At 45.7% G+C, this 26,439-nt stretch overlaps 2 long non-coding RNA genes across 3 annotated transcripts; one reads left to right on the top strand and one right to left on the bottom strand.

Annotated features, from left to right (window-relative positions):
• On the top strand, positions 1-23,876 carry LOC143434052 (uncharacterized). Of its 2 annotated transcripts, XR_013103231.1 has the most exons (4): positions 1-172; positions 635-686; positions 2,071-2,175; positions 20,521-23,876. It is a non-coding gene; the product is annotated as an uncharacterized LOC143434052 (long non-coding RNA). The 2 variants fall into 2 exon arrangements; XR_013103230.1 differs by lacking the exons at positions 1-172; positions 635-686; positions 20,521-23,876 and adding exons at positions 1,770-1,986; positions 16,850-18,466.
• Positions 9,525-10,678, bottom strand: LOC143434201 (uncharacterized). Its single transcript, XR_013103542.1, has 3 exons — positions 10,550-10,678; positions 10,072-10,208; positions 9,525-9,611 (listed from the first exon to the last, which is right to left on the bottom strand). It is a non-coding gene; the product is annotated as an uncharacterized LOC143434201 (long non-coding RNA).
• Positions 23,877-26,439: the final 2,563 nt, after the last annotated feature.

Genomic DNA, 26,439 nt, shown 5'->3' on the forward strand with positions numbered 1-26,439 from the left:
ACTGTTACCTCCTGTTTTAAGGAGAGTATTTGGTCCACACTCATCTGCTCACAAAGTGCTTTCAAATCTGCAAGCTATGGATGACAAATACCGAGCTGGAGGGATGCCTCAGTGGTGTGAGCATGCATGCTCTTCCAGAGGACCTGAGTTCAATTCCCAGTACCCACATCAGGTAGCTTGCAACTGCTTCTAACTCCAGCCCCATGGGATCAGACAGTGTTGGGCTACATGAACCCCTGTGCACACTCACACACATAGGCATAATTTAAAAATAAAGGGTTTCAAAAGAATGACAAATCCAAATGATCTAGATTTAAGTTTTAAGTGCAAAAATAAAATCCCACCTGTGCACATTGGACAGAAGTGTGGAAGTGGTATGCTTGGGGCCACGTGTCTGGACAGCATGCTTTTAAGTTCCCGTTACTCTCCCTGTCCTGGGTTTTGTCAGCATGTTGTATCTAAGCTCTGTTCATGCTTGGGTCGGTCACAGTTCTTGCAGGTCTAGTGCCCATGCTCCCATAACAGAAATCAAAGCTTTTTCAGCTTTTCATTGTTACAGTAATGCTGCTATACATGTCTATTCACAGGACCTTTTATGAATATGTCTCGATTTTATTTTCTTATCGTTATGCAGGTCAAGATGGCCACAAAGTTGGAATTCGTCTGCCTCAGTCTCCCAAGTGAAGGTATTTTTTAAAAAATGATTTTATTAATTTATTTTATGTATGTGAGTACTCTGTCACTGACTTCAGACACACCAGAAGAGGGCATCAGATCCCATTACAGATGGTTGTGAGCCACCATGTGGGTACTGGGAACTGAACTCAGGGCCTCTGGAAAAGCAGCCAGTGCTCTTAATCTCTGAGCTATCTCTCCAACCTGATATGTTTATAAAAAGATAAAGAGATAAAGAGAGTATGTTCTGTGGGTGTGTGGTGAGGTATGGGGGAAGGGGATGTCTCAGCGGGCCCATGCAGAGGCATCTCTTCCCCCGAGGGACCAGTCACACACTGGTATATACAGAATAGAGTTTATTCAGGGCTGGGGAAGGGAGCCAGGAGGGTAGTAGAGGCAGAGAGAGAGAGGGAGAGAGGGAGAGAGAGAGAGAGAGAGAGAGAAGCAGAGGAGTAGAGGCCGGCCATGAACACGTGGAGAGAGGGGGAAGGGGAAGAGGAAGGGGCGAGGGGACAGAGGGATCAAGAGAGCAAGAGAGCAAGAGAGTGAGAAAGGGGAAGCAGCCCCTTTTATAGTGGGCCAGGCCTACCTGGCTATTGCCAGGTAACTGTGCGGGTGGAGTTTAGACAGAATGCTAACACAGCCCCCAATGTATGTTTTTATTTATCTTTTAAAAATAGATATTTGTTTCACATGAGCAGGAATGAATGCCTAGGCCGTGGGACACACTGTGTCCAGCATTGCAGCCGGTCTTCCCTCCACAGTGACGAAACCATTCCCATTGCTGACAACCATGTTGCACTGCCTCTGATACTGTCTAGGCCTTTCATGTTGATCCAGGGAAGCCAGACCTGTGTTCTTCTTACAGAATAGCTCAGTATGTCAAGTTTCTCCATCATTAGCCCAGGGCGAAGAGCTTCTAGGTTATTTTCAGATTATGTAAGTAACATAAATGCCTTTGCTGCTTTGTGCTGAGTAGTTTTATATTAACTTGACACAAGCTCGTCACCCGAGAGGAGGAAGCTTCAATTAAGAAAATGCCTCCATAAGATTGCACTGTAGTCAAGCCTGTAGGACATTTTCCTAGTTAGTAATTGATGGGATAGAACACAGTCCACCGTAGGTGGTGCCATCCCAGGGCTGGTGGTCCTGGGCTCTGCAAGAAAGCAGGCTAAGCAAGCTACGAGGAGCAAGCCAATAAATAGCAGCACCCTCCATGGCCTCTGTGTCAACTCCTGCCTCCAGGTTCCTGCTGTGGTTGAGTTCCTGTCCTGACTTCTTTTGCTGATGGACTGTGATGTGGAAGCATAAGTAAACTCTTTCCTCCCCGAGTAGCATTAGTCATGGTGCTTCATCATGGCAGTGGTGACCCTAAGACACTCTTATGTTTTATAGCTGGCATGACACAGCCCGGCAAATCCCAGCACTCAGGAGGCTGAAACAGAAGGACTTGAAGTTTGAGGAAGCTCTGGCTGTGTTCTAAGACCCAGTCCTAAAAAGGTAAACTTTTTCTTTTAAAAGATTTATTTTGCATGTGTGTGCAGGATACACACATACATGGTATATGTATATAAATGTCAACTTGCAGGGGTTGACTTTTTCCTTCCACACTGTTGTGTTATAGGGGTCAAAGTCAGGTAGTCAGGCTTGATTTTAATAACTGAGCTGTCTCACTGGCCCCAGGGTTTTTTGTTGTTTTTGTTGTTTTGCTGTTGTTTTTTAGTTTTATTACAAAATCATCCTTTAATCACACTCTAAAGGCAGAGGCAGGTGGATTCTGTGAGTTTAGGGCCGGCCTGGTCTACAAAGAGTCCAGGACAGCCAAGGCTACACAGAGAAACCTTGTCTCCAAAAACAAACAAACAAAGCCATCCTTGAGAATATGTGTCTCAGTACACGCGATTCATTTGTTAAAGCTGAATTTCGTCCTTGTGCTCAAGAACAGTTTGGAGCTTTCCCTGACCACTGTCCTTTCTGAACTCCACACGTGGCCCCTTCTCGCTTCCATCAGCAGCACTGTCAGGAGTCCCCGGAACCACAGTGTGCTCACTGTGAGAAGCTGGTCAGGACATAGTCTAGGACACCACGCCTTCTCCCCAGGCCAGTGCTGGACACCAGATTTACTTTCATTGGGTTTTGTTTTGGGTTTTTCCTGTTCAGTTCTCCTCTAGACCCTGTAGCATATGGCAGATCCTCTTTGTGCTTGGTTGGTGTCGATCACAGAAGCTGTAACCTGCATACCCGGCACTGAGTTCTTCACTGTTTTGCGTGTCGTATGTTGGCATCCCTGACTTGCTCACTTCTTTCTTTATCTGTCTTGAATAACTCCTCAAATAATTGCCCAACTGAAGTTGGTTCATGAGTAAGTTTAGGCTACCTTGGTATGCAGTTTAAGGCATTAATTTGGAGAGGCTGTGGCTGATTGAAAATGTTTAAGACAGAGAAGAGATGAGTCACAAGAACAGGTTAAATGTCATTCCTTTGTAATTAGGGTAATTAGAATTGTCACTAGTCATTGGTAGTCATTGACATTAATTTCAGGATTCAAACAAAACAATCTAAGTATCCATCAGTCAATGAATAGATAAAAGAATTATAGAATATAGATAAAAGATATATGCTATAATAATTATACTTCTATAATGAAGTATTATTCAGTCATAAAAAGGAATGAAATACAGATTTCATGTTACAACATGACTGAATGTTAAAAACATTATACTAAGTAGAATAAGCAGATCCTAAAAGTAATATTGTATAATTCCACTTATATGCAATCTCTAGAATAGACAGTTTCATAGAGACAGGTGACAGAACAAAAGTCGCTGGCAGTGAGGGCAGGAGGGGCAGGGGGACAGGGAGGGCGGGGGGGCAGGGGGACAGGGGGCAGTGAGGGCAGGGGGGTAAGGGGACAGGGGGGCAGGGAGGGCAGGGAGGCAGGGAGCAGTGAGGGCAGGGGGCAGGGGCAGGGGGTAGTGGGACAGGGGGGCAGGGGGGCAGGGGATGGGGGAGCAGGGAGGGCAGGGAGGCAGGGGACAGTGAGAGCAGGGGGGACAGGAGGGCAGGGGGGCAGGGGATGGGGAGGCAAGGAGGGCAGGGGGGCAGGGAAGTGTTGCTCAGCAGTGATAGTTTCTACTGAGGTGATGGGGTTTTTTAAATCAGTAGTAGCAATGACCGTACAGCCATGCCTGCTCACAAGGCCACTGAATTGTGCAGCTAGAATGGTAAAGTGATAAATGTCATATGCGGGTATTTTTCTACAATAAAAATGTTTAAAAAGAAATTAAATTTCATTCTGTTGTGATTTAGAAGTTAGATTGCTGTCTTGGGCCTGTGATATAGCTCAATAGAGCTGATGACCTTTGACATCCCTGGATCCCCCATAAAGATGAACACGAAAGCTCTTATTCCAGTAAGTTGATCTTTAGCCTTCACACACGGATGCCTCCCCACTAATAAGTAAAATGAAATTAAAAAAAAATAATTGCTAATCTTCTAGTGGATTGTTGAGTGTGTCCACCAGGTATCCTAGGTTCTATTCCAAGCAGTTGATTGTAGAGGACACCATGTTTGGTCAGCAGGACAGAGCTACAATAGAATTAAAGTTAGGGAAACCAGAGATGGGCAGAAATACATCATAAAGGCCAAGACTTCACAGTGATGTCATGGCTCAGGGCTCTGTGTGCCATGGTGATGGTCACAAAGAGACAGGGCAGTGGGAAAGATACAGCATCTCACTCTGGATATGCAGGAGGCAGAGAAGGAGTGTGAGCAAGAGCTGAGAGAATCTGTCACCTTGTAAGACAGAACAGTGTCTAGGGACAGGGACCATGGCGAGAGGCAGACAGGAAGTGCACTTATATTAAAGGAAGGATTTGCCCTCTGGGCAGGGCAAGGGCAAGATCCGAGGTGGATATGAAGATCTGGGCAGGTGTGCATGTCAAGTACACAGAAATAGGCTGTCTGAGACGCTGTGAGACTACATCTTCCAATCTAATAATTTGCTCATCAGGGCATCTGTTCCATAGAAGCTAGCATCTGGCACAAAGATGTAAATTTTAATACAAACATTTTATAGCAAGATTACTTAAAATAATAGAAAATTACAATTTGCTTAAATGTTCAGTAACATGGAGATTCATATAGCAAATTAACAGGCAGCCATTAAAAGACTATTTTTGTGCAAGATTTTATGTGTATGTGTGTTTCAATTTTTGTGTATAGACTAGACAATTCCTTGATTAGACAGTTCAGTGTTCAAGTCTTTTATTAAAAACAATTTTTCTTTTTTGTTTTGATAGACACTTTAAAGTTTATTTTCATTTTATGTGTATGAGTATTTTGCCTGTGTGTATGTATGTGTATCATATACACATGCCTACAGAGGCCAGAGAGTGCGTCTCATTCCCTGGAACTCAAGTTCTGGGTGGTTGTGAGCTGCCATGTGGGTGCTGGGAATTAAACCCTGGTTCTCTTAAAGAACAGCCAGTGCTCTTAATCACTGAGCTATTTCTCCAGCTCCTGTGTCCTAGGCTTCGTTCCTGCTTATGTAAGCACTCCACCTGAAACTATAGTAGACTGCACTGTCAACAACATATTATGCTTCAAGTGATCTGTATTACTCAGACTTCTGCCTGATTGCACACAGAGGCTGCAGGCAAAGACACTTTGCTTCTGCTTATTTCTTCTCATGCTGCCCAAGTGTTTTATTATCTTTATAGTTTTTTTTACAGTAGTTAGAACAGAAGTTAGTCTTTGTGTTGTTTTTAAAAACGTGTTTGTTTTGTTTTTGTTTGTTTGTTTTTGCTTTTTTTTTTTTTAAGACAGGGTTTCTCTGTGTAGCCCTAGCTGTCCTGAAACTAACTGTGTAGATCAGGTGGGTGGCCTAGGATTTCCAGAGATCCTCCTGCCTCTGTCTGTGTCTCTGCCTCCTGAGTGCAAGCATTAAAGGCATGCGCCACCACTGTCCAGCCAGCACTTATTCTCAAGTATTGCGTGAGCACAGGGGTCAAAGACTGTAATTAGAAAAGATTGCTTTTTTGTTGCCAATGGACCTAAGTAGCGTGCCGACCTTGAACCCAGATTTGCCTTACCCGTCAGAGTTAGCACCAGATAACCCCCTGCTCATAGATTGGTTAGTTATGTGCTCGAGGAGAGATCGTGGAGAAGTAAACCACACATAACTGCCGAGCAGCAATGAATGCTGTGGAACGTTAGGCAGGAGAGGGCAAAGCCAGGCAGACGTGAGTCTCAGGCAGCTCTGAGACTCACATGTGTGAGCAGTCCTTGTGTCTGCAGGCTAGGAGAAGGTGAGTGTGCCTCCTTGTCTATCACACTTTTGATAAATAATAAGCTTGCTACATCATCAGTGTATAGTAGGTGTGGGGGTACAGAAGAAACTTTGAATAAGTGTCAGTCACCTGTACCCAGACCACTTTGCATGTCACTGAAACTCCAGAAAAAGTGCTATTAGATCATGAGAATTTCACAAAATCAACTTCAAATCTTCCATGCTCAGACACATTCTAGGACTTGATGTAGCCTCAACATTAATGTCCCAGATGAAAATGGCTGACTCTGGGGGAGAGTTCTCCACTCACCCCCCCATCCTCACCCTCACTCATCCCACACCCAGCTAGAGAGAGGTGCCCTCCACTCTGCTAGAGACCCACAATGCACTTTAATCTCCCATATTCACTGTGCCAGGTCCAGGGAGCTCATGAAGACAAGTGGGAAAGGCAGGGAATTACACAAGCATTGTAAGAAACTGCCAGTATGGGCCATATTGCCATGGGGACGCAGGACAGGAGCCCTCAGATGCAGGGCCCAGATGAGAGAGCAGAGGGGGACTGGACTACAGCAAGGTCGCTCAGCCAGACCCCAGAGAAGAGGGATTGATTACATTGTCTACAGCTTTCCCATTGTGCCAACACCATGTACCCCTCTACACCCCTGCACCCCCTCCACACCCCTGTACCCCCTCCACATCCTTGTACCCCTCCACACCCCTATAGTCCTTCCACACTCCTGCACCTCCACACCCCTGTGCTCCCCACACCCCTGCACTCCCTCCACACCCCTGCACTCCCTCCACACCCCTGTACCCTCTCCACACCCCTGCACCCCCCATACCCCTGCACCTCCACACCCCTGCACCTCCACACCTCTGTACCCCCAAGGTTATTTTGAAGCTAGCCCTGGTCACTATATTTTTATCAGTATTTTTAATTCATTCTGTATTTATTTTATCCCCACTGTCAAGTATAGTACCTTCTTTCCAAAATATTCTTTATAGCTTTAAATTTTTATTTTATGTGTATGAGTGTTTTTACATTTGCTTATGTGTGTGTGCCACATGCTCGCCTGGTGCCTGAGATCAGAAGAGGGTGTCAGATCTCCTGGAACTGGACTTATTGGTAGTTGTGAGCTACCATGTGGGTGCTGGAAACCAAACCCCAGTCCTTGACAAGAGCAAGGATTCAAACCACTGAGCCATCTCTCCAGCCTGGTCTAGTATCTTCTTACGGTAAGCATTTGGAGATGAATTCATTTGTCTAGTTAATTAACAGATTTATATTGTGTGGATAAAGAGAGGCAGGCATGAACCCCACAGAGAACCCTGGCCTCCAGAGCAGAGTCTGGTCTCTGTTCTGTAGACACCAGGAACTCAAGGCAGGACCCTGAGCCAGAAAGCAACATAAGGGGTCACTCCATCTAAGGTGTGGGGGGAAAGTGACAGGCAGAGGCTTTGAGGTGATCCTGCCTGTCTTAGGGTTTTACTGCTGTGCACAGACACTATGACCAAGGCAACTCTTATAAGGACAACATTGAATTGGGGCTGGCTTACAGGTTCAGAGATTCAGTTCATTATCATCAAGGCAGGAACATGGCAGCATCCAGGCAGGTGTTTTGTGTAGTTTTAAAAATACACAACCACTTTTGCCTGGGTCTGTGACCACACTACTGTCCCCTCCTGGCTCCCTTTTGTTCCACCCAGCTTAGCTCTGGGATTGGCTGCCAGCCTTAACCTGAGACCCTTGAATCCGTGGATAAAAGTCACACACACACAGTTTGTCACTTTATAGCTTGCCTTCCATGGCATAATTACTGGACACAGATAGCTCCTGCCTGGAAAGGTGTGCCCTCACCAATTTATTATCTCTGTTTCTCTCCCTGCCCTAAACTTAGTGGCTTGTTTCACCAGGCCCTGCCAAACATCTTTGGTCACCCGCAAGTAGCAGAGGCTGCAGGCCTTAGCTGCTCCTGAGGCCTTACGTGATAGCTGTGTCCGTCTTCCTCCAAAGCTTGGTAGAAAATAAAAACCTCTTCTTCCTTGCATCTGTCTTTTCCTCCTGGGACCCAGAAGTCCAACCGCCTTTATTGGCAAATCAAGAGCCAATCGGGGAAGTGCCGTTAGTGACAGAGCACCCAGGCGTGAGCACTAACTGATGCTCAAACTGTGAACCAAAATAAAGTCTTTCTTAAGTATCCTTTGTCTGCATTTTGCTACAGCAGTGAGGACATTTCTTTTATTGTTATAAGCTCCGTTAGGGAACAAGAAGACGGATGGGTTACTTTGTTGACAAGACAGCCTCTATAAATAAGGACAGTGACTTGACCCAGGACCACAGACCCTTGATTCCGAGATCCACCAGTTACATCTTTCTGGGCTGTTTATAATACAGACCGACAAGTTTCTTCCAGACTCTTTATAGAGACATCTGTACTAAGGGACAAACCAACCTGAATAAATGAGTTTCAAAGCAGTGTGAGGTGGACACTGTCTCTTAGAGCTGAACGTGACAGCTTACCAAAAGTTCACCTCACTCTAGGATGGTTCTAAGGACAGACTCTGCACTTCATCCTGCATGAAGGACAACATGTCACATTGCAGTGTCTGGGGTCTTCTTGGCCCCTCTTGGATTGTCTCCTTGCAGATGCTCTGACTATTCAGACATCAACCTTGCTTCTGGTCTGCATGCCAAGGCTCAAAGCCCCTAATGGGATGATGCAGCCATAGATTGCCATGTATCATGGGAGTTAGTTCCAGATAAAAATGATTTCCCAAGCTGGGCAGTGGTGGCGCACGCCTTTAATCCCAGCACTTGGGAGGCAGAGGCAGGAGGATTTCTGAGTTCGAGGCCAGCCTGGTCTACAGAGTGAGTTCCAGGACAGCCAGGACTACACAGAGAAACCCTGTTTCAAAAAACTAAAAAAAAAAAAAAAAAAAAAAAAAAAGATTTTCCAGAAATGTAAGAGCATGAATCTTAAAATGTGCAGATCACAGTCCTTTCAAAAAGACCATTTTCGACAATATGTGTGCACCACCATGCTTCAGTAACCAGATGGGCTGGGACATGGCCTTGTCTTCTGACATGTTAATTTGGGATTCATATTAGGTCTCATAGCATACTATGTGTGCCATGGAAGAATTGTCACCTGTCTTTACCACAGATCCAAGAGACTGACCAGCAGATAACCGTCTTTCTTCTGCTCTGCTTTCTTGAAGTTAATAGTCTCACTTTTGTACCAGCCTCCCTCTAGTATGCTCTCCTGAACCCTAGATATTCATAGAATGAACATTTTTAGACCTAGAAGGAAATTGGAGCCTCTGCAGTCTTTGATTGTCAGCTAGGGCAGAACTGCGGGTTACCAAGGAAACTGAATAATCCAATACTGTTGGATTCAGAATCGCTCCCTGTGCACCTGGAGGAACAAGGAAGTAAGAACTTGCCTTAGTTGTCTTTGCAGAGGTCCAGAGTCCCTTTTAACTTACTTACATATTACAAAATACTCTGTTCATCTGAACTAGACAAAAGAGTGAGTTACTCTGCACCCGATTTATTTCTATCGTCGTTTATTTATTTGGGATCGACAGTGTGTCCATTTCAGGTCATTTTATGAAGTCAGTCGATGCTTGACTCAGCCAAGAGAACCTGAGGGAGATGAGGAGGAGAATGAATGCTCTGGTTCAAAGGTCGGGAAGCCCCAGGGGACTAAGGGAGCCTACATTTGCTGCATATGGATTGTTACAATGTGACTGACAGACTGGGCTCCATTTCTAGAACAAAGGGACAAGATAGAAAGGAAGCTCCCAGAATTCTGCCTCGCTAACTTGGGTAAATACCAGCCAAGATTCAGAGCTCCAGGGAGAGCTCTAAAACGCAGGTAGCAGGTCTGTCTCCCTAAAATGACTCAAGAGCCAAGGCAGCCTTCAGGGAAACAGTCTCCCTGACCTAACATGGCTACCCTGAAGGATGCCTCTTGGATGGCCATGAATCTCAAGTGGCAGACAGTGGGTTGTGAGTAGGGGGTGCTTATGGACAGGCCTTGAGAGGGTCTGTTTTCTTTCTGAAATTCAATAGACAGACAGACAGACAGACAGACATAAAGAACCTGTAAGGCTGGGTCTGCTTTCTTCCGCTTTGCCCTTTACAAGGGAGGTCATGGTGTCTCTCTGTTCCTCGATTTCCCTTCTGTCTTCCACCATGCAAGGACACTGGGTGCCGGCACCTTGGGCTTCAGCTTGTAGCCTCCAGAATGTCAAGAAATTAATTTCTCTTCTTTCATTGTTTTGTTTGTTTGTTTGTTTGCTGCTGTTTGGTTGAGGGGGGGTCTCAAATAGCCCAGGCTAGCCTAAAATTCACTGTGTAGTTGAAGATGACTTTCAGATTCTGGATCTCTCAGCTCTACCTCACAGATACTGGAATTACGGTGTCCCCCACCATGCCCAGCCTTTGTGGTCCTGGGGACTGAACACAAGACTTCATGCAAGACAAGCATTCTACAAATGGATTACCTCTGCAGCCCCTAAATGTCTGTTACTAAATTACCCTGACACAGTGGTTGCCTGGCCCCGCCCCCAGCTACTCACCTTATAGCAGCACTGTGGACATTGAATACCAGTCTGAGCCATGCCTGTACTTCCATGCCCACTCAGAGGATGCAAGTACTAGCCTGAGAGCAGTCCTTAGACCTGGCACAGCTTGGTGCTTGTCACCATGTCTCCCCACACACACCCTCCCCCCCCCCCAGGCCTGTTTTTATGATTTCCCAGCATTCTTCAGACAGAGGCAAACATTTACAGTGGGGGAAAGGCTTGTATCTATTTCAATCATATCTTTATTGTCTGTGGAAAAGAACACAGGACTCAGACCCAGAGTGCCTGAACTCAAAACTCAAATCTGCAGCTTCCCATGCTGGCTGGATCATCTCTTCCAGTGTCTCCTGAACCTGGTTTCATATTTGCAGAATGAGAATTGTCGTTACTCCTGATCATTTTTTTTTTTTTTTTTCAGAAAACTCAAACTGACACCTGACAGGAGCTCTCCCATGGGAGCTGTTGCTCCCATCTGAGTCTGTCAGGATCCAGGTCTGCCTTGTGTCTGCATTCCAAGTACAGGCACAGCCCAGGGTCCACAGTGAGTAGAGTCAGTGGTTAAGGTAATCCACTTTAAGTTCAGCTAGGACAGAGTAGGTGACAGGAGGAGAAGCAGACCTAAGAGCAAGTCCCCTTAGGGTGTTCTTGTCTTATTTTCTGGCTGCTCTTCGTACTGGTCTGAATTTTTACTACCCAGAAGGCTGGAGTCCAGAGCTGCCTGCAAGAGCAGCTGAGCAATCCATCAGGCACTGCAGCTTGGCTGGCAGTGTGAGCCCACTCCAAATGAGCCTTTCAGTGACACAAGGCTCCTGTGGGGGTGTTATAACTTCATGGCTACAACATTACAGGCATTGTTCTAAGCTCGCACAAAAGCTTTTGCTCAACCCAGATGCCCTGAGTTCTGCACTAACCAGCTGGGCAAACTGCCCATCCCTCTGCTACACTCTTTCCAGGCAAGGTTTGTTGAGTAGTCCTCACAGGATTTTCAGGGGTGGAGCTACCTGTAGACAGAGGCATCTGACAAAGACCAGAAGGATTTTCTTGTTGCTAATTAAAACTTGATTTTCTTTAATATGAAATATGTATGTATCTACTCCTAAGTGTTAAGTATGACTCCCAATCAGGACATTGAACATTTCTGTCACCCCACAAAGTTATCCTTTGTCTCTTTCCTTTCAATCCTGCTCCATCTACTAGACAGCAATAGCCTGGCTCCCATCATGATAGGTGAATTTAGCCTTTCAACAGTTTCATATAAGTGAAACTGTACACCATGCACTCTTTTTCTGTATGTTTTTTAAAAAAGATTTATTCGTGTGTGTGTGTGTGTGTGTGAGAGAGAGAGAGAGAGAGAGAGAGAGAGAGAGAGAGAGAGAGAGCGAGAGCGCATCACACTGGTGCTTGTGACTGTCAGAAGGGAGCCATTAGATCCCCTGGAGCTAGAGTTACAGATTTGTGAGATGTTCCATGTATGTGCTGGGACCTTAGCTCAGGCCCTCATAAAGGTGTTGGGAGCTGACTTTAATCAGAAAGCGGCTAGAAAGCAGCTATCATCTTTGCAGCCATCTGGAGCCATATACCCTGATGAGAGACTTGTTTTTCAATAGCCTAGAACAGCTGAAGCACACTCTGATAAATATATTGTTTATCCCACATAGCTTGTTTTGCTGTTTAGTGACCCCAGCTGCATGGTGCACATGGTAAAATGTTTTCACCTGTGTTCCCTGCTTGTGCCTATAAATACCCAGGATTTCCTTGTAAAGGTGTGGTGTAGTAGGAGGAGGAGTGGTGTGTGTAGTGGAGACAGTAAAGGAGACTTGACTACAGATCCTCTGGTTTGTTTCCATTCTTCGAGTCTCTCCACCTTCTTCCCCCCACTCTCTCTCTTGCTAGACCCCGACCTGCAGAACAGAGTGGGCCGTTACATAAAGGAGCAAACATTCTTGACATCTCCCCAGATCCAGTATCTGAGTTCTTTTTGTCCTTGTTATTGCTTGGAACCATGGTGCATTTAAAAAAAATTTTTATTGGGAAGTAATTTCCCACTGCACAAAGTACATTAGATTGTTTCTGTAGCTAAATAGGACATCTGACTTTTTTCTTTCTTTCTTTCTTTCTTTTTTTTTTTTTTTTTTTTGTCTGTCTGTCATGAGTAGGGTTGCCATGGGGATTTATGTAAGAATTTATAAAGGTGTGTTTTCCCTAGCCTTGCTGATTCATATGGCAGGAAACTAGCTCCATTGGACACTGTCACACAGGGCAGTCTCTTTTCTCATAGTCAAGTCATGTTATAGTCCCACTAACAGTGTGTGAAACTCCAGTTGTTCCAATCTTCACACACCTGCCTCCCTTCCCATGAGTTCTGTGGGAATGGCACACTTGGTCTCTCCTAGAGTTTATGAGATATTAGTACATTGCCATTCACCACACACAACTCTGGTTTATTGAGGCAGACGGGAGCAGTCAGAGGGCTTTGGTAGCACTGAGGAGCTCTGACTCCACACCCTCCTTGTCTCCCCTGTCCCTCATCAAGTTCTGATGATTTTCCATTCTCAGAATTATCTCTGTCATTACTGTCATGGAAGTTTCTATTTGGAGACTGAATTCCTGAATCTGGGACAAAGTTGAGCTCCTGTTACAAGACCAAGAAGGTCCTTGCAAGCAAACAGCATCAAGAAGGGTGCTTCCCTCTCTGTACCCCTTTATCTCTGCCTTCCCAAGAAATAATTTTACTGAAGTATGTAGCTTTGCTCAAACACCAAGTCTTTGTCATCATTTGGAACAGACAGAACTTTGGGTAATGAAGAAGATGCTCCAGCATCATAGAACACAATCCACTGATGTCAGTTAAGGTCTGGTACTAACTAGTGTGCGTAACTTTCATCTTCAATCTTGGCTCCTGGGAGCTCTCCAGGGCTCTGCCTCACATTATGTCTGCAGCCAGCCATCATCTCTACATGGTGAACTCTGTTCTTCTGAGGCAAGCTTGTAGTTCCAACCCAAACCCAGATGTCATGGCTGTCTATGTGGTAGTCCTGCCCCCTTTTAATCTCTCAGCCAAATGCAGTCCAACTGTTTAATCTCTCAGTCAAACTTCCGTGGCCTCTCAACTTAAATGCATCTAAAGTATGGGAATGAATGTCCTTGGGCCTTGTGCAGTGCAGATTCTTAATCAAGGTCTGGGGGGGGGGGGGGGGACAATGGCTTTGCATTTGATGTAGCTCCCAGGTGATGATGAGATCTACAGCTCTAACTCAACTTCCTATGCTCACTCCTGCCCATCACAACCCTGGGCGTCATTTTATAGCAGCACTCAGTATTCTCTAGTAGCATGCAGGATGAGACCTAGACTCCTCATTGTGGTAGGGAAGCCCTGCCACCTACAGTTTTGCCTCTTACTCTTTCCACTCCAGACACTTGGAATTTTTACTGCACATCCGAGACCCTCACCACTTCCAACCCCAGGGCCTAGTGCATACCATTGCTTCAGGCTGGAGCCCCTTCTTTTCAGAAGGGTTGCTTCCTAGTTCTTCAGGGCTCCACTGAACTGTTCTCTTCTTAGAAATACTCATCTGGAAAGTTGTTGTGTGTAGGTTTTCACTACCCCACCTAAGCTCCAGGAATGGGCTGTGCTACCAGCCCCCACCAGCTTCCCTTGAACCAATGCAGAGGACCTTTCTTGGCCATGGACACTAACCTTTGACTTGCCTTTTTTTGATCAGGGGTAGAAATCTCTGGCCACGAACATGTTTGGTGACTCACTGAAGGACTTTAAGGTCTCAGGAACTACAAGCATGGCCATTACTTAGTCCAAGAAGAAGATGAGTGGGAGGGTCGCCTAGGGGAAATGGCATATCAGGCAGAGCTGGAGGAGTCCAGAAATGTAGGCCTCCTGAACTTCCCTCTAGAACAACAGGAGACTTGCAAAGAACACATGTATCCTTCTAACAATGGCATTCAACCACACATGCTGGAGTTTCTGTCTGGATTACTTACTAGGAAGTTAGAGTCTAGGCTTCTTATTGGGGACAGTCACATAGGCAGGAAGCACTGGCCCATAAGACCAGTTGCTACTGATATTCTAAACCACTGTACATCACAGTGTTAGCCCAGGATGGGCAAGCTGGTACAGCAGGCTTCAGTGCTTCATGCACACAGAATAGCCATGCCAGAGTGCTAGATGCCTCCATGCATGCAGAATAGCCATGCCAGAATGCTAGATGCCTCCATGCATGCAGAATAGCCATGCCAGAGTGCTAGATGCCTCCATGCATGCAGAATAGCCATGCCAGAATGCTAGATGCCTCCATGCATGCAGAATAGCCATGCCAGAGTGCTAGATGCCTCCATGCATGCAGAATAGCCATGCCAGAATGCTAGATGCCTCCATGCATGCAGAATAGCCATGCCAGAATGCTAGATGCCTCCATGAGCATCCAAATCCTGGCACCTTGCATGAGAAAAGGGGTGTTAGGCATGCGATTATGTTGGAGATTTGAAATGGGAGAATTGTTTTGGATTTTATCAGAAGAGAGAAATTCTGTGTTTATGATTTTAAAGATAAAATAGAGGGTCATAAGCCAAGAAGTGCAGACTGCCTCTTCAGGTTTCAAAAAGCAAAGGCATAGACTTTTCTATAGAATCTTAAGAAACCCAGTCCTTCCGACCCATTTTAGATTTTTGATCCACAGAGATGTAAGATAATACATTTGTGCTGTTTTACATTCATGGTAATTTGTTGCACCAATAACAGAGAACTAACACAATTAGTGACATTGGAATCATTCCAGAAGTCAAGTTCATAGCTCCAGCCATGGGTCAGCTCTACAAGCAAGTCCTCATAGAGGAAACCATCAGGTCTGTGATGCTAATGCCTCACTATCCTGTGCCAGCCAATCTCCAGTCAAGTGAGAGGAAGCTGCCCACATTACCACAGATGCCCACCCATCTCCCCAGGCTCACAGCTGGCACAAAAGTACAAATGAGCTAAGCCAGGAGCAGAAGAATAATGATATCACTGTGAGCAATGTTACCACAGGCAGAAGCAAATACACACGCCACAGGCTTCTGCCATGATTCCAAACAGCAATACCCAATTTACGAGTTCAGAGCCTTCAAACAAGGACTGGAATGCAGCCCAGTGGTAGGGCACCAGCAAGGCACATATGAAGTCTTATGTGTGATCCTGACACCACCAAAGATAATCTAAAAATGAAAAACAGGCCAAAGCAAAGCACAAAGCCTTGGAGAAGGAATCTGGAGCCCTGCTATTCTGTCTTTCCTCTCGTTCACAAGCTCTGTTTTCTCCCTGCTGACCTGTTTAATCATCTAAGTTAGCCTTGCTGTCCGTCTACCTAGCTCCAGATCGTCCCTGTATCTGGGATGCCTTTCCATCCATAGCTTTGCCTCCTATTTCAGACTGTAATTGACAAGCATTTGGCACACATTTTTGCGAGCATCCTATTTTCCAATTCTAGTCAGCTGATGCCATTTGGAATTTGGTTAGGATCAGGCAGTGTGTTACTGAAATCAAACAGGCTTGTATGGCATTGCCATCTGTAAGCTCTCAAAAGAACAAATACTTTAGGAAACACTTCCCCCTTTGATGAGAAGGGAGAGCTGCTGGGAGAGTCACCCAAGACATTGTGGTTCTTTTTTCTGATGTAGAGGGGGTTATATTGACTGCTGGGAACTGTGCTCACTCTCCACTGGCCAACCACCCTAAGGCTAGCTCTGTTGCGCCTCTACCACCCACCCAGATTGTGCCCTTTCTCTTGCCCACCTGAGTCGCTGCGGATGGAGAACACCAGACAGTTCTAATATTTTAAAACCAGCCAGCACAACTGCTGGGCAAAGAGTCTATAGCCCTAAACTCATCAGCTATCCTATGTCAGAATTCCGCCAGTGGCGGAGGCCAACACCGTCCCTAGTTGCTCCAGGCCTTACATCATTTGTGCTCCTCTCTCCAAAGCCTGGCTGAAAAGCCCTCTCTCTATCTCCCTCCTCTTCCTCCTGGGACCCGGAAATCCCACCTTTTTTCCTTTGCTTCTGCTGTCTTTATTGACACAATCAATCAAGAACCAATTAGGAACCAGATTTTAGTATCAGCTCCTCCCCTCCACTTGACAGTCATAACAGACAACTTTGTTGCTGGCTTGTCTGTTTAATATGCCATACTTTGTTATTTTGGGATGTATGAATGTTAACTGGAATTGTTACTGGTTTGTGTACCTATTATTCTATACCTTTTCTCATTTTCAACTATACTAATTTAAGGAGTTTATTCTCAAGTAGGATGCTTCATGACGCCAGCAGCAGCCTCCTAGCTTGCATTTGGTGTTCCCTCAGATGGCAACAAGGGGCCACAACGAGTGACCAGCATGCACATTCCATGTGTTTAAAAGCAGCCCGGATAATGCGTAATAAGAGAACTGCCGTGGTGTACGCCTCATAGCTGCCCATCTTTAAATCATGCATGAATAACTGACAGAATGAGCCCTGGACAGGTCAGGGGAGGGAGCACGCCCAGAACCCAGGAAGGGGAGCGGTTGCCAGCTGCTAGTCTGACAGGAGCTGAGGCCTTCTTGGAAGAATGCAGCAGCCCACGACCATCTGCCAGAAAGGAAGAACATTCCCAAGGCACTGGTGCTGCTCCTCCAGGCTCCTCCTCCCTCCCTCTCCCAGCTTCTACTAGTGCCTCCTGCCACCTGATACCAATTGGAAGGGAATCTGTTTTTACAATCCATATGAGTCAGCCTTCTAAGGCTCAAAGAGGGATGAGAAACTCCCTCATGGAGCTGGGGAGATGCTCAGTGAATCTAAGCCCTTGCAGAGCAAGCATGGCAGTAAGAGTTCAAATCTTCAGCCCCACTGTAAAAGTCAGGCATGGTCACATGTGCCTATAAAACCCTGGAGACAGAGACAGGCAGATCTCAGATCTTAGGTTCCATGAGAGACCCTGTTTCAAGAGACTAAGGTAAAGAAGAGTGAGAGAACAGGAAAGTTGACATTCTCTTCTGAACACACACACACACACACACACACACACACACACTCAGATGATAGTGATGATGGTGATGAAGAAGAAGAAGAAGAAGAAGAAGAAGAAGAAGAAGAAGAAGAAGAAGAAGAAGAAGAACAACAACAACAACAACAACAACAACAACAACAACTTCTTCCTGGTAAAGCTGGTGTTCCTAGGTCATCTGCTCCTAATAACCAAACTTAGGTAGCCTAAGTATGAAGTCTGAGCTGTAGATTAGGCAGGGGACACACACAGCTTGACTGTTTCCATACAGACAGCATCTGAAATGGGGGTTCCTGGCTTTCCATCAAGAAGCAAACAACCACTTCTAATCAGCACCTTAACAGCATGTAAACAGCACTTCAAAACCACATGAAAGCTGCCAAACGTATTTGTTCTCTTACACAGTTTATGCTTCCTCTGGTATTATTTATGCAGCAAACAAAGATAACACAGTGATAACATTTGCTTTCCAGTGTTCTGAATTCATTGTCTTCTTGATCCAACTGAATCTCAATGACACAATTGAATTAAAAGTCTGGTTTGTTTTAGGCATGTCAAATATCTATGAAATTGTTTGAGACATTTAAATTTGTTTGTTTTTATTTGCTGAGCACACAGTAACAAAATACCTCACACAGAAATACTTTTTAAAAAATGTATGTTGCCCCATGGTGGTTGAGCCCAGAAGTCCAAGATCAAGAGGGAGCTGCCCCTTCTTCTCTGAAGGTGCAGAAAATGATGGGCCCGAGGTGACTCCCCTGGCTTGGAGCAGCATGGCTCCAGTCTATACACAGCCCTCTTTATATGCATGTTATCTCGTCTTTTATAGGAACTCCAGCTGTAGTGAATTTATGGCCTGTGATGGCAAACTGATGGGCCAGCCTGACTCCACCTTAAGATTAAAAGCCATCTTGTTACAAGTTCATTTCTGTTTTCTGTAGAATTTGGGCTTGAGTAGGTCTTGACCATATTCTGGAATTTGACATGTTCCACACCTTATAGCCTGACCTCCACCCTGATAAAATGTTCTGCCAAATAACTCTGAAATGTTCTTCCAAGTTCCTATGTAACCCTCAAACCTTGAAACCATTGCATTACAGTTTTGGGGGCTATCTATATAAGCCCCACTTTTTCCTATGTTCAATGCTATTTTTCTCAAACCCCACTTTAGGGAGATAGGCTTGTCTGACAGAAAATGAAACTGTGTTTATCTTGACCGAAGAGTTTGGGTGATGGTCTTGTCTTAGAGTTTTATTACTGTGAAGAGACACCATGACCAAGGCAAGTCTTATAAAGGACAACATTTAATTGTGGCTGGCTTACAGTTTCAGAGGTTCAGTCCATTATCATCATGGCAGGATGCATGGTAGGGTCCAAGAGACATGGTGCTAGAGGACCTGAGATCTACATCTTGAGCTGAAGGCATCCAGGAGAAGACTATCTTCCAGGCAGCTAGGAGGAAGCTCTCTCAAAGTCCATTTCTAAACTGACACACTTCTTCCAACAAGACCACACCCCCTAAATGTGCTACTTCCTGAGCCAAGCATATTCAAACCACCACAGGTCTTCACTTTCATTTGGTGGGGTTAACATAATCTTGGTTATCAACACCTAGGAAGAGGTCTAGCTGCTGTTCTCTCTTTGTATACTCCAAAGGCATATTTGACTTCTCCAAACCTGTGTCAGACAGAGCAATGTGGTGTTTTTTTTTTTAAACAAGTATGTGGTACATGTCTACCATTCTTGACATCAGGAGGCAGAGGCAGGAGAGATGCTGCATGCTCCAGGCTAGCCAGGGCTATATAATAAGACTCTGTCTCAATCTTGACTCCTCCCACCAACACACACACATGCACACATGTACACACACACACTTACACACACACAAGCTTTGACAACAATGAATGTTTCTTGACTTCCCTGGTAATGTGAGTTTTCTAACAGCATAGGATGTCTAAGTCTTTCTTGTCATTACACTTTCTGGTATCTCCAAATGATTGTTATACAATTATTATTCACCAATTATCACCTTTTCCGTTTTGTACAATACAGGGTAATTCCAAAGTGTTTGTGTTTTCGATATCCCTTCCGAGTGTTAGACACCTAGATGCCTCTGCCACTCCGTGTTCCACGACTGTCACTGCATCCAAAACACAACAACTCTCAGCCTTGTTCCCCTTTTTTCTAGATTGTTCTCACCTCTCTACTAAGCCACATGTTCTCTGCTCTCCCTCAGCCTCCTTCTTTAGGCAGTCAGCAGGCCCTTCTAAATCTTCCTCCCAAATGTTCCTCATCCCTCTGCTCTGTCTGGCCATGTCCCCACTAGAATACAGGCTCCCTGCAGGTGGAGATGTTTATCTGTTTGTTCTCTGCAGAAGCCTGAGTTTCTGGATTAGAAGCCACATAATGAGACTTCCAAAGCATTTGTTGAGTGAATGAATCCTGCTAACATGCCCAGTCTTGGCAAATACTGTCTGCATCAATTATCTGCTCTGTACAGTGTAACTCCTAACGACTGGGACACTTAAAACAACAGGCTGGCCGCATAAGGATCCTCCTGCTTCTGCTTTCCAGGTTGAGGTTAAAGGTGTGTGCCACTGCACCCAACCTCCTTCTGTTACTTTTAATTGAACATATACATTGTATGTGTCTGAGAAACACGGCAAGAATCACAGGTGCTTCGGCTTCATCCCAGAGCTAAGCCTCCATCAGCATCAGCATCTTAGAGAACCGCTTCCCTTGTGCCTGTCTTATAGCCATGTGGGTTTCTTTTTTCTGGTTTTGTTTCTGCTCAGACTGTGAAGCATCCTGTAGGAGGGGCCACAGAGAATCCCAAGATGATAGGGATGGCAGGTAATGGTATAAGATACCCAAGATGCATAAGAGACATATGATGTATCTCTCCTCATTCTGTTACACTCTGCTCGCTCTGCTGCAGGATGACAGGCTGCGGGATGGAGGCGGAATGACAGATGGAGCTCGCTGAAGGACAGCATTCTGGGAAGAAGTGGGCAGAGGAGGGATTTCTCCTCCTTCCTTCATTCATGGGCTTTGCCCTGGTGGGCAGTTGCCAGCTATAATTCTGAACCGGAAGTTCTGAGGATGGCAAATAAAGGGAAGTCAGCAGCTTTAGAACTGGATATTTGTCCACAACAATGAGGAAGCCAGAAAAGATCTATAGTGACAAAGGGATGCCGGAGGCAGGTGTCACGTGGTTGAAGCGTGGCGCATTCTTGCCTTCCCTGACTAAGAAGGGACAGCTAGAATGCTCACATCAGGGCAGAGTTTCAGGAGGCTGGGACTTTGGAACTTGAAGACCATGGAAAACAACATGTACCCTGACTGCATGTAAAGGCTTGGAGACTCGGCCACCCTGGCTGGTCCAGTGCACCTCCCATGCTTACACTTTGACCTAAAGCCAGAACTTGAGAGGGTGGAAGTCCCCCTTCCGAGACACTCGACATGCCCTGAGGGTGGTGATTCTGGAGGTCTTTCCTGCTCCCTCACCAGGAAGTCCATTTTTTGTTCTGCCAGGTCATCCTCTGAGACATCCACAGCCTCAGAGCACTGCCCCAGAGCAAGCATCAATTCTCAGAGAGAGGGAACAAGGCTTGTTTTTCCACGAAGCAGACCTGCTCTTTGCCGGAGCTGCCATGTTGTACGTAGATGCCCAGCATCTACTCCCAATCTACTTAAGAAAGACTGCCACCTCCAGTCAGCCTACAGTCTGCATGTGCCAGGGGTTATTGGGCAGGACTGACCCTCCTCCACCACCATGGACTCTGTCCTCTGCGTTTCTATCGGTGTGTCTTAGTCAGTCCTCTGAAGTCACCTTCCTGTGGCTATCTCTGTCTCTGCCTTCATGAGTTCCCTGCCTGATATATGGGGTAAATGTTAGCTGCATGTAAGCCTGGGAGAACCCTGCCTTGGGTGGTATCTACATTATGTGCTTATGCTCACAGAGACTGGGAAATGGATTACATACGACAAGGGCTATATGTGCGCTAAAAGCTTCAAGTCACACACGGGTCGTCATTCACGTTTGTTTATAAGTTAAAATTACATGTCTTCGTCACTGTTCTGCAGTTATGGTGACAAGCAGCTGCTCTATCCCTGCTGGGACTGGTTGAGCAACCTAGCTAAGCCGTCAGAGGAATTAGCCGGGTGCCCAGGACTCTGCCTCAGCTCTTTTTCCACCGGAACGCAGAGCTTCCTCTTGGCCCTCACACGAATACCCCTGACTGACCCCTGAGATGGTTGATTTGTTCACTGGATTTGGTGGGGACTGACCTGGGCATTGTCTAAATGTTGGGGAGACACAGCTACATAGAGGCTGTTCTCTGACTCTGGCATAATCAGCCCCACTTGGAGAGGCAGAGGCGACTTTCCTCTGTGTGAGGAGAGGCCCGTCCTTCCTCGCTCAGTCGGGCCTTGTGACAGTGTAACTCACACTAGGAGAGTCTTCTTACACCAGAGACAAACACAAGACTGTTTATCAACCAGGTCTGGCAGCTCAGTGGCAGAGTACCTACCTAGCATAAGGCCTTGGGTCCCATGCCCAGCACAGGGGAAAATAAAACAAGGGTACATCAACCAGTCATTAATGTTAGACATCCAGATACCTGCAGTTTCAATATGTTAAGAATTTCTTGCACCTAAATCCTTGTGTCTGTGTCCTGCAGGGTCAAAGGTTATGCCTTCAGACTCTATTACCATATTTCCATCCAGAAAGGTTTATCAAGTGTCCTTTTTGTGTGCACATATTCATGTGTGTGTTTGTGGGTGGAGGCCAGAGTCTAACATCAGTGTCTTGCCCAGCTGCTCCCCACTTTACTTTCTGAGGCATTTTCTCTCACTTGCAATCACCAGTTGGGCTCTACTCGCTGGCCAGTAAATCAGAGGGATGCTCCTGTCTCCATCTCTGCAAAGGAGGATTCCAGACTGTTCCCGTGGCCGCAGGAGATCTGACTCAGGTGCTCATGTGTGCATGTCAGGTGCTCTGCTCTATCCCTGCTTGGACTGGCTCCAGCATTCTTCCATCATAATTGTAAAAGGATGCTAGTGTTTCCCTAGCAACCTGCCTGCTAATTGCTGGTTTGGTGTTAGGATTAAGATCTTATGCACCAAATAGCTTGACAATAATTATTAGCTTTTTTTCCCACCAGAAAGCAATTTTTCACTCTTTGGAGGGAAGCAATTATTTGAGTTCTTGGGCATTTTGCTTACAGCTTTGCATGCATTGTATGGAGTAAACTTCACCCATTTACAGTAGCTCCAAGGACTAGGTTGGGATGTACCCATTTTGTGCATGGGAAAGCTGAGGCTCATGAGACTTGAGCTGAGGCTCAACTGATTTAGGTCAAAGTCAGCGTCTGAACCCAGGTCAGTCTGATTTCAGACCCTCACTTTAGCCTTAGTAGATCATATCACACATGGCGGTGTCAATGGTGTCACACATACAGTGTGAAGATCAGCAGTTCAGTAGCTGGGTCTGTATATTACACAAACATGAGCTCTTCCCAGCATGGCCGATGTCCCAGCTTCACGGCAGCAGTTGGAAAGAAAGAAATACAGCGGAGCAGTGGTGGACACGCTTGTAATCTCAGCAGAGGCAGGCAGATCTGAGTTCAAGGCCAGCCTGGTCTACAGAGTGAGTTCTAGGACAGCCAAGGCTACACAGAGAAACCATGTCTCGAAAAACAAAAAACAAACAAACAAACAACAAAACAAAAGGAAGGAAGAAAGAAAGAAAGGAAGGAAGGAAGGAAGGAAGGAAGGAAGGAAAAAAGGAAGGAAAAAGAGAAGAAAGAGATATCTGTAACCCGGGAGTCACAGTTCCTGTGGTACCAGTCTCTCTGCACTTTCCCTCTGTAGACTTATTCCAGCCGCAGGAGCGCCCCACTGTCAGCAAGATGGGGCCAGGGGTCTTTTATCCTGTTCCTATGGATTATGGAAACTTACAAATCCCTGAAATCTCGGTGGTAATGGCTGCACTGTGGATCACCCCATCAGTCCTAGGTCCTCCTGTCCTCTTGCGTTTTTTTGTTTGTTTGTTTGTTTGTTTGTTTTTGTCCAAACATAAAACATCACAGTTACAGAAGAGATTCGTCTTTATGTTGATGAAAACCCAGACTGAGAAGCCGAGACAACAGCCCAGTGGCCGACAGCTCACTCTGTACAAGCTGAGAGTCCAAGCCCCAGACCCTACTGACAGATCAAACCGACTCCTGAAAGCTGTCCTCTGACCTCCACGTGCCCATCGTGACATGGGTGTTTTTACTCAGACATGACATCATACACACACACTGATGATGATGTCAATTGTTAACAATTAATAAAAATATCAATTATTATTATAACTCTCAATGCAATTTGATCCTAGGTCTCTGGGGGAAAAAAGAGAGAAAACAAAATAAGTAAAACCTCAAAATCTGAGCCCCACCCAGTGGGACAACAACTGTTCACTCCTTACAGCATGCACTGGGACAAGTGACAGCTAGTTTCCAGTATCCTCCCAGGCCGCACACTGTGGCCACACTCAACAAAGCTTAGACCTCTCAGACTGTGTGCCCAGTGCCCCAGGCACACCTGCCTTCGTCACATGGCCTTCGTCTGAGGCAAAGTGGAGTAAGATGGCAAGATGTCACCAAGATGACATGAGACCTTGCAACTTTCTGGTGACAGAGTGTGGGAACTCAAGCATCTTGCCAGACTTGTGGCCTTAGTGTAGTTTTGGGTCCCTTGTCTGGAAATGGTAACTTGGATGTTGTATTTGTTAGCATTTTACTGCTGTGAACAGTCACCATGACCAAGGCAACTCTTCTAAGGACAGCATTTAATTGGGGCTGGCTTACAGGTTCAGAGGTTCAGTCCATTATCATCAAGGTGGCAGTATGGCAGTGTCCAGGCAGGCATGGTGCAGGAGGAGCTAAGAGTTCTACATCTTTATCTGAAGGCCTCTAGAAGAAGACTGGCTTCCAAGAAGCTAGGACAAGGGTCTTAAAGTCCACGCCCACAGTGACACACCTACTCCAACAGGACCACACCTCCTAATAGTGCCACTCCTTGGGTCAAGCATATACAAACCATCACAGATGGTTTGAAATATGGAAGTTGGTTGCTAACTAATAGGTTTGGGGGAAATAAGTGGATTGTAAGGACTCTGACTTAATCCACTGATATATTCATAATCCGATGACATCATAATCTGATGACATCATTCAAGGTGATGAAAACAAAGAGGTGGGGCTTACTTGGAGGAGGTAGTTCCCCAGAAATCTATTCCTGTCTGTAAATACTTTATCTTTCTCTCTGCTTCTTGCTGTCATGAAGTGAGCAGTCTTCAATTGCCATGATAGTCTGCCTGGCCTCAGCAATGTTGAACAGAATCTTTCTAACCATGAACCTGAATAAACCATTTCTTTCTTAAGTTTTGGATTTTAGTTATTTTGTCACAGTGACCAATGCAATGAGCTATTCTTGTAGTAAACTTTTAGTCTATGGGACATACAGATAGTGTTCAAAGCATGCTGATCAAAGACAGGGGTTGGGGAGATGGCTCAGTGGTTAAGAGAACTAGCTATTCTTCCAGAGGACCTGGGTTCAGTTCCCAGCACCCACATGGCAGCTCACAATTCTCTGTAACTTCAGTGCCAGGGGATCTGATATCCTTATACAGACATACATGCAGGCAAATCACCAGTGTACATAAAATAAGAATAAATAAAACATTAAAAAAAAACCTGAACATTGCATCCTCTTGGCTCTTCAGTCTTCTGAGAGGACAGAACCTGTTGTGGTTTGAATATTCTTGGCCCATGGGAAGTGGCACCATTAGGAAGTGTGGTCTTGTTGGAATAGGTGTGGCCTTGCTGGAGGAAGTGTGTCACTGTGTCAGCTGGCTTTGAGGGCCCCTAGTGCTCAAGCTCCACCCAGTGCAGAAGAGAGAGTCCTCTTAGCTGCCTTCAGATCAAGATGTAGAATTCTCCTTCCAGCACCGTGTCTGCTTGGACACTGCCATGCTCCTGCCATGATAATGGACTGAAGCTCTGAATCTGTAAGCCAGCCCTGATTAAATGTTGTCCTTTATAAGAGTTGCTTGGTCATGGTGACTGTTCACAGCAGTAAAACCCTAGCTAAGACAGCAGCCCTGTAGGACTCACTGTAGCCTGTGTAGCTCCCACCACTGCCCCTTCCTACAGTTCCCAGCTGCCCCACTGCATGTCCTTGGGCATCACCTGCTCTTGCTTATGCCGTCTGTATTTCCTGAGAGGGACCATGGGTATCCTCAGTCCTCAGCTCACTTCGCTGCCTGACAGGTTATTACACTGCATAAGAAAGGATGAAAATGTTGGGTTCACGCTGAGTTGCCATGAGAAACATCTGCTTTCATCAAAGTAGAAGGTAAAAGAACATTCTTAATCTGTTTCAAATTATTCAGTTATGAAAGTGGAATCAGTTGAAGGTTTGCTAACTGGCCAATCGTAAGTCACAGATTCAAATAAAACCTTTCCCAGTCCGTACTCCGTGAGATTGATCTTCTGAGAATGTCAGTAGGAGTTAACACGATGTTGGAAATAATCCTTTGTTAATAAAGCGTAGGGCAAGGTGGGTTACACACAGTTTCCATCGCTGGGCCTCTCAGAGCCTGTGAAACCTGTGCTGCAGACCTCTCAGGGCATGGAATATTTTCTTTTCTTTTCTTTTCTTTTCTTTTTTTTTTTTTTTTTTTGGTTTTTCGAGATAGGGTTTCTCTGTTTAGTCCTGGTTGTCCTGGAACTCACTCTGTAGACCAGGCTGGCCTCGAACTCAGAAATCCGCCTGTCTCTGCCTCCCAAGTGCTGGGATTAAAGGCGTG

This window comes from Arvicanthis niloticus, chromosome 13 (genome assembly GCF_011762505.2).
Source record: "Arvicanthis niloticus isolate mArvNil1 chromosome 13, mArvNil1.pat.X, whole genome shotgun sequence".
In the NCBI taxonomy this organism is placed as follows: Eukaryota; Metazoa; Chordata; class Mammalia; order Rodentia; family Muridae; genus Arvicanthis; species Arvicanthis niloticus.